Source organism: Micropterus dolomieu, linkage group LG03 (genome assembly GCF_021292245.1).
Source record: "Micropterus dolomieu isolate WLL.071019.BEF.003 ecotype Adirondacks linkage group LG03, ASM2129224v1, whole genome shotgun sequence".
NCBI lineage: Eukaryota > Metazoa > Chordata > Actinopteri > Centrarchiformes > Centrarchidae > Micropterus > Micropterus dolomieu.
The window spans coordinates 33,911,977-33,921,132 of record NC_060152.1 but is presented as its reverse complement, the minus strand read 5'-3'; the positions used below and the strand labels follow the sequence as shown (position 1 = coordinate 33,921,132).

At 40.5% G+C, this 9,156-nt stretch overlaps 1 long non-coding RNA gene across 1 annotated transcript; it reads right to left on the bottom strand.

Annotated features, from left to right (window-relative positions):
- Window positions 1-4,928: 4,928 nt before the first annotated feature.
- LOC123967676 lies at window positions 4,929-8,379 on the bottom strand. Its single transcript, XR_006824315.1, has 3 exons — window positions 8,251-8,379; window positions 5,274-5,319; window positions 4,929-5,169 (listed from the first exon to the last, which is right to left on the bottom strand). It is a non-coding gene; the product is annotated as an uncharacterized LOC123967676 (long non-coding RNA).
- Window positions 8,380-9,156: the final 777 nt, after the last annotated feature.

Here is a 9,156-nt window from a genome sequence, read left to right as displayed (position 1 = left end):
GTGTATTTGCGCGCGCGAGAGAGTGTGGGCGCCGACAGCAGGCCGACACAGAGTGGGCAGAGGCTGCAGCCTGATAACGTTAACACTACGGTATTTTGCCCCGTGCCTGTAAAAAGCGCGTTTCAGTGCCCATCCCTAAGTAACACATGAAAATACCATTTAACCGTCAGCACTAGTAAACAACATAAATTGTTGTTTTTCATGACTTTGAGCCGTTAATTGTTGTTAATTCGCTGATAAAGCGGGAGAAGGTTTTAGTACTTAACAGTTAACGTTAGCTAGCTAACGTTACTTACTAGCTAACGTTAGCTAGCTGTTTGGGCGTGCTAATTAACGTCACCTGGACAATTTTACTGTTCCGTCTTGGCAACAAACAACGTTTTATAAAGCATATATAGTCTGTAGATGTCACAGTTCACAACATCAATTTACAATTGTTGTAGTTAGTCTGATTTAATTGGACTTACCTTGAAGAGCTTCGTGAAGGAGGAAAATGTGCTGTTTCTAACCGAAAAAGTGATATATGTATCTCCTTCGTCTTCATTGGCGGTTTAAATCTTGAAATGCGTGGCTTTCGTGGGCGGAGCTTAATTACATCTCTGCAGAGTTGGGCTAACACCAGGGAGGGTTGGCTAACACTGAGGAAATCAACACTGTAAAAGAACCACAATATTAAACATCATTTAATTCCGAATTTGTTAAAATTACACTTTGGGAGTTAAAATCAACTCGGAAATGTTTAACCCTGAAATTTTAACACTCCAGTTTTTGCTGTGTACAGACATTACACGACTAAATAGTAGTTTCAGTTTTGGAACAAAAAAACCTAAAGAGCAAGTACACAAATCACCCTCAGATTTAAAGAAACTGTACACAGAGCAAAGTCTGCAGTGACATTAAAAGATGATTGAGAGATTGTTTTATGCGCATTAATTAGTTTTTTGTGTTCCCGGCTGCATATTATGAAGCTGTATTGTTTTGTTCAGAAATCTTAATTTAACATTTATGATAAAAAATAAACATTTAAAAACACGATTGGCTGTTATTTTATTTACAGTATTAGTAAAACCTCCAGTAATTTTCAAATAAGTCACTTTAGCTGCTTTCACACTGTCTTATTTTCCAGGGTTATAACGCCAGCAGGCTGGCTCGCTGCACTGTATGCATGGAAAATACTAGGACCCCGGAACTGAAGATCATTGCAGTCACATGGCCGCCATTGGCATTGTCACATGAGGCCAAATTTGGGTATTAGTGGTGTCTCAGCCCTCCTCCCCTGTTGGGAGATGGTCTCTCTACTATGGTGTAAATGGCTTCTTTCTTTTTTCTTTCTTTCTTTTGAACCATCTTTCCTCCCTGTCCAGAATATGAACAGTGTTGCAACTGAAAGAAAGTACCCTGTCCTTCAGATGTTAATAAACTGCAGAGTCTTGACCTGACGAGTTGGCCCTTCTGTGTTGAGCCATGCGTTTGTGTAAAGGTTGTTTAGTTTTCCCACCAAGCTGGAAGTGCCTCCTCCGGGTGTTTATGCTCCTTCTCTTGTGCTTGGGCATTTGTTGGTGTGTTCTCAGCTCAGCGGCGCAGCGTCCTGATAACTTCTAGCTTTTGCTTCAGAGGGTGATGAGAGTCAAAGAGTGAGCATCGGCCTGTGTGTGGGTTTCCCCTAAACTCCACGTGGAGGCTCTGTCCTCTTTATAATGTTTACAGCAGTCCTCTTGTTGCTGACATGCTCTCATGTGACCTCGACGTTACTGTCCACTGAGCTGATGTGTTCTGAAAAGGCTTGATTTTGACCCTTGAGTTGTCCAGTCGCTGTTCATCTGACAGAGTTCAGTTCAGTGCTCTGCTTTCTACTTCTACTACGACTGTCGGCGCACTAACAAACCAAGCTGTATCCATCACGTCCAGTTTTATTGACTTGATTTAACCTTCCTTGGTAACTGTGGCCTAGATGACTGAGGCCCCTCCACACTACTCCATTTTAGTTTAAAAACGGCATTTTGAAACGAATACAATCTCCTATTATTCTCCTCTACATTCAAACGACTGAAACAACATCTAGTGGCCGTTCACGTGCACTGGCCATGCACGTGGTGGTGTAAACAGGAAGAAGATGGTCTGTTCCGTAGTTACAGAAGAATTGGTGAAAGAATAAAGTTCTACAGACGAAGAACCAGATTTTATTTTGCATGGATCAATAACGAGCTGGGACTGTTACTGAATGTAACACGGGAGTAAACGGCGACATGCAGAGTACAAGTGTAGGCTGTAAGTGTTATTTACACGGTAGCCTATAAAATATTTAAATAAAAATACCAAATCAAACACCCTGTCAGTAGCATCGTGTTTCTGCTTTGCATGACTTATAAGACCCAATCAGAGAGCTGATCGTGAGCGTCTGAGTCATCCTTTCTAAAGTCCTCCGTTTTTGCCCGTCCGCACTACAACGCTACCCGGAGTTTCAAAACAAAAAACGGGGTCGCAGCGTTTTCAAACTTCTCCGTTTTAGGTGTTCGTTTTTGCCGTTTTAGTCTGGACGGGAGGTGCAAACATAGCAAAAGGTCTCTGTCTTAAAACCAAAACGCCGCAGTGTGCATGGGGCCTGAGAATCTTCCCAGATGGAGCTCTAGGAGCTCAAGTTGTCAGTAGATATGCTCACTGTTGGTGTGAGTCTACACGTGGGATTTATTAACTACTATTGTAAAAATCTAGACTATCATCAGACTTATTCTTTTACATGAAATTTACTGACACAGTAACTAATCTGCACCGAGTAAAATCATGTAAAAGACTTGAGGTTGTGTCTCCTGTCCGGTTTACAGGTTATTGCTGCGCAGCCTGAAGACTTAATCAATCAAATCTTTCAGACTGAAAGACAAAAGTAAATAATCTTAAGAGGGAAAATTAGAAGAAACACTCATCATTGAACATATTTGATCAGTCTCAGATCAGGATTCACTTCACCTGGACAAACAAGTGCTGCTCAGTGTGGGTTGTGCAATCTTTGCCTCATGGCACGCTCTGCACTGAAACATCCCAGCGCGGTGACATAATCTCCGTCAGCGTTACAAGCGATTACACGCCTACAACCAGCCGCCTGTTCTTGTGCATAAACATTCCTGATCAGAGGTGAATGAAGCTCGGCGGCAGAGAACAGAACGAGCAGCCGCAGGGCGAGAGAGGAGTCTCTGCTCTCGGACAGGTCGCTTGGCCAGAAGCATATTTACTCAGATACTGTACACATTTCAGGTACTTGTACTTTACTTTAGTTTTTCCACTTTCTGCTTCTACCTCACCACATCTCAGAGGGAATTATTGTACTTGTTTTCTGTGCAACTGTGACTACATTTCTCACTATTTTCAGAATCTTTACAAACCAAATAATCGATCGATTCTAAGAAATAAATAATCAGCAGATTGATCCAGAATAAAAAGAATCATCAGCTGCAGTCTGAAACTAAAGAGTTCAGAATGAGCTGCAGCTCATAGCAGCAACATCCTGCTGCACATTAATGAGGAGGAAGAAGAATCTGTGATAGTACAACAGGGACATTTTACTGCTTTAATACTTTGAGGACGTTTTCCTGCCTATACTCACATACTTTTAACTTTCTGGTTGTAAATGTGTATAATTATTTGCTGCATGTGCCATAACTGTATATATTGTTTTCTCTTGTTTCTCTAGCATGCAGTCAGCTCATCAACGCAGTGCTGCATCATCACATTAGGACAGCTGTGATGTTGTCAGAGCTGTTGAGAAGCTGACAGCAGAGGTACATCAGAAGGGCGTGCAGGTTTGAGTCTGAGCTGAGGGTGGATGATGATGATGATGATGATGATGATGATGAGGTGGATTCTCTTCTGCTGTCATTAATCTGCAGCTGAAACGTGTCCTGCATTAACTGGAGGTGTCAAACTGCAGCAGGATGAGACGGAGAGGAAAATAAAGCAACATCAAACTCAACGGACGGTTTCAGGAAGCGTCTGTCTCACATGTTGTTGTGTTCAAAGACTTTGTGGACGAGAACGTTGGAGCCAGAAACTGCAGCTTCATGTTCTTCATGTTCTGTTGTGAGAAAAGAAAACCAGTGGAAACTCAGACTGATAAATAATTGTACTAATTTTCAAATTATTATTAATTTGATTGTTTGATATTTTAGTAATTGTTATGTTTTTAAATCTCTCCTTTGATACTGATTTATTTATTGTTGTTTTTTTTAATTAACTAATGAATTTTCTTTTAATTATCTTTTAATATACACACACACATTTACGATTTAATCTATTTATTTTATTTAAAATTTTAATATATTATTATAATAACACGTTACTGTGTCATTTACTTAGTTTGTTTTAATTAATTAAAAGTAAGTATATATATATATATATTTATATTTTATATATTTGTTTTTATTATTTTATTTTGTATTAACACTTTAACAACTTTTGCTGTTTTATTTCCTTATTTAATGAAATGTATGAAATTAACTGTGCTTATGTAATTTACATGTAGCTTTGGCAATATCGTTGCTATACATTCATGCCAATAAGGTTTATTTGAATTTGAAAAGAAATCAGTGCTGAATGTCTTTGTGTCAGCTGTGGGATTTTAAAATGGCACGTCACATTCGAATCATGAACATGAAAGTTAACCACATTCTCCTGCAGGTGGACTTGAACCCAGATCCTTCAGGAAACCAGGAACACAAACCAGTAGTCCACAGCAAACAAAGAGACAATGCTCATCAACATATTTACACCACTGAGAAGTCCAGAAAATCCATCTGCAGTGATTAAATTCAGCGCCCCATATGTCAGGTATTTATGGGAGTGGAGCCACACCATCTTTTCTCAAGTCTGGACTTGAACCCCAACCTGCTGGGTGCTAATCACCAGGTCTGACCATTGGACCATTTAGAACAACAGAACAGTTTCGAGTTGCTTTATTATATAAATGATGAGATGAGCAGCTCAACAACCAAAAGATTAGATGATCAAAAGCCAGGAAGTCCATCCATCTGGTGGAGGTGAATCTTCTGCAGGTTCCTCTCTCAGTCTGATCTTCTTCCTCTCTGGTTGTTTGTGTTCAACGGTACTGAAGATGACCCGGTGGAGAAGGACGCAGACCGGCGACCTGCAGACCTGGGATCAAACCTCGGCTCAGACCATCTGAGGTACGTGATAAATAAAGTCTGTGTTTGTGTGTCTACACTCAAAAAAGCAAAAATACTTCAAACAAAACTCCAAAATCAACAAAAAACATTCAAACCGACCTTGTTGTGTGAATTTCCACAATTCTCCGCTTGCAACACCGCCGACCTTCAAGGGACCAAGGAAAGGAAGGTAAGTAGGTAAAGCAAGTCCAGCTAGCGGGCTCGATGATAGCCAGCTTGTTTTCACAGACATGGCGGAATAGCAGTAACTCAAAGTTTTGTTTCCACCACTCACATCTACTTTAATGACTAACATCACATTCTCCAGCATCCTCGTGTTTCAAACTTCAATGTCACAGATAAAAAGACCAAAGATCAATCACGGCACAGCAGGGCGGCACTTCACAAATGTGATTTAAAGCTTCCAAACTTTATTCCTTAAGTCCAACATGCAAAATAAATCAGTTTAAAAAACAGTGACAGCATAAAGCAGCAGCAATAAAAATACTGTGAAGAAGCAAAAAAAAAACTTCTACAAATTTAAATCTAAAAATCTACACAACAAACTGCAAATTGACAATTAGACATAAAAAATATAAAAGAATAATGAAGAATAAAGAATATGTACATGTGATCAGCATTCTTTGTCCCTGCACTCCCTACGCTAGCCCGGCACCCGCAGGGGATCCAAAGGGATCAAGCAAGACCAGATAAAGGCAGGGACAGAGGACGAGGTAATGAATGTGCTCAACCAGTCTGCAGATGAGGAGGAACTTTTCTATTAAGTTGATTATAACAGGTGAACATAAAGTGATGTGGCATTCACTGCGCCTTGTCTTATTGTCTTGTCTAATTTACAATTAGTTTCTTAATAATAAACAATTACTTTCATTCGTGAAAACGGAGAATGAAATAAAAAATATAAACTTTCAGTAGATGAAAGAGTTAAATAACAACCGGCTGTAAATGCTGCAGGACTTTCCCTTTAACAGAGTCTTTCCTCTGTCTGTGCCCTCCAGTGGAATAAAAAGCACATTGTCTGAGGTTTCACCTTTATTATCTGTTCTCTTCACTTGCATGACACAATGTGAGTGTATGTTACACACTGGAATGTGTCTGGAGAAGAAAGATTCACACAGTATTTAGCACACTGGTAAATCCTTCTTTTGGCCAGATGGTGACATGAGGACATTTCTGATGTGAGTTTGTTGTCAGAGATGTTGAGAAGCAGACAGCAGTGTTAGAACCAGGTTAGAACAGAAGGGCATGCAGGTTTAACTCTGGGCTGAGGGTGAATGATGAAGAGGATAACTAGGCTGCAAATAAAACATAAAATGCCAAAAAAACAAATGAAATAAACAACAATAAATCCATCTACAGTATATCAGTAATCTGGATTCAAAACCTTTAATAAAGACACAGTACAGGCCTTCAGTTAATTCCTGCCACCTGCTGGTAGAAAGGGGAAACAGCTTTAAATGTTTATTTAATATTAAAAATATAGCGCTGACAGCAACAACTCTGCAAACACAATCATTTCTTAGGTTAACCTATATTAACCTACCAACTGTACTGCACCAAACAATGCGCTTAAAACAACGTGACTCCTGCTGTTTACATGAATGAAGCACAATATTATAGTGCATGTAATCAACTGCTGTTGCTGACGTATTTCTCTCGGGTCCAGGTGTATTTATTTATTTATTTTCATCTAACGTCACCCTGGTATAACGTTAGTGCTGCATAATGCTACAGATCCAGCCCTTCTAAAAGCTTGGCTTTTATTTTAATATGTGTACTCTGACTTCCGGGTCACCTGGCTCACCGGCCTCTCATTTCTTAATCTTCAAACGGAAAATGAAAATAGGAATTTCACAAAACCAAAATGACCAAGGTACGTTTTGACCTTTTGTGTTTTTTGGTATAATTAACAAAAGGCAGAAACGGGTCGTTTTTTCAATTTTGGGCCCGAAACGAAAATAAACAACATTCAGTTTGATTTTTCGTTGTTTTGTTTTTTAATCAAAACCAAATTAAGCGCAATGTCTCGTTTTCCTTTCTTACTGATAAAACTAATTTATTACTCAATATTTCCTCTCATTGGTGGGTGGGACTTCATCAACCCGCTGCTTCTGATTGGACAGTGTGCTCCATGCTTATCTTTGTACTTAAGGCTACTTTTCAAAATTAAGGTTCTCCCAAAGAATTTCCATTCCTGCTGTGGCTCTCCCGCTTTGCCTTAAGACGATGCAATGTCTCCACAAAAATATACACTTAGATGACGGTTTATTAGTGAAAACTAATTAAATAATGCAATAAATCCGCCTTCATGATTAAGAGATTAACAGTTTATGAGAGGTGGTGATTCAGCTGTATGATCAGTTTGGATCATGTAGTTTGTGGGGCTGTTAAACTTTAATGAATTAAACAAAGGTGTTATTTATTTTAGCATCGCATATTAAGGCTTATTTTAGTAAATACTGTGGACAGTAAAGTGTTGTCAATATTGTAAAGATCGATGGCATCGAACAACAGCAAGAGGATTTACAGAAAATGAGCAGCAGGTGTCGCCCTGCAGCTCCCTCAGCTGTGATCACCTGGAGCCACTTAAGAAAACAGCTCCACTGAGTTCATCATAGTTTTATGTCTTCTCAAGACTGCCGACATTTCAACAAATTTCTAAGAGTAAAGAGTAAAAAATAAATAAGGGGGCTTTGTAGCCATAGATCATCATTTAGCACAAGTAGCCTCTACACATCAATACCGGGAGATGCAACCCAATAAGACTAAATCGTATATTATCAAGCTCAGTTCTGGTTTTACTAGATTTGCAATTAAAACTAGAACGTCAAGGCACACCACCTCTTAATTGTAAGTAATTGTAGCCTATTAGCCTACGTTGTGATTTGTGTTTATTAAACTTGTACCTTGGCTGAATCCGTAAGAGACCCGTTGTTAGGTCCCCAGCTTGTCTAGGGGTGTGGGACGAACAAAAGATAAATAACCGGATGGGAAAAACCAAGGAGGACTCAAAACATGCGCCAAGTTAATATATTTATTCTTAATCAAAACAAAAAGGCTCCGCGGAGTCACCGACCTCAGGCGCGAGGAGAAGTTGCCAGCGGCGCCCCGCCGGTCACGTCCTACAAGTCACGAAGTAGATCACACAGTAAATCGCACAATAACCACACAGTAAGTCTCACAGACTACTGCGAGCCCAAGGAAGGGTGAGTGAGAAGTGAGACGTCACGTCGAGAGCGCTCCACTGGCTCTGCTCACAGCTGGGGCCACTGATCGGCCCCAGCTGTGAGCTCCACCCCACGTCACACTCAGCGGGTACAGGTACACACCTGCAAGAGAGAGACAGACACACCCACAGCAACGCAAACACAGCCCACAGACCTCACGGGTCGTAGCACCCGTTTACTGAGATGTGTCAGTCTGAGCTGATGATAAATGATCTGCGCCTTGATTTGGAACCAGGTGCGATCAACAAGTTCCCAGGCTCCTGTTATTGAACCATCTAAGTGCGTGGCGTGTTTTGGGCGCAACATGCAACAAACCAATCAGATTTGCGTGCGCTTGCACTTTGGCGCATTGCTATCATGATAGCGGATGAATGGCGCATAACTGACTGATTGAACAGCAGATTCACAGCGATCTAAAAACTGTCTCATGAAGCCAGATGTTCCTCTGCAGCTCTGTGTTTATCAGTGAAGCAGACTGGAGTCTGTTAACAGACAGACATGTTATAAACTTGACATAACAGGACAGAGGAAACTCTCCAGAAGGCAGAGCATTCAACTTTTAGCTTCTGAAATAATTTGGACGCTCTGAGGGGCTCAGGATCGATCAGGAGGACGCTGCTTTACTCCACTTTCACTGGACTGTGTGCGAGAAGAACTCAGAACATCAGTTAACATTAGATCCTGACCGATCCTGTCACTTCTCGGGAGATTTTAATATTAAGTTGTTGCTGTGCCTCCTGCGTAAAGTGGAGTAA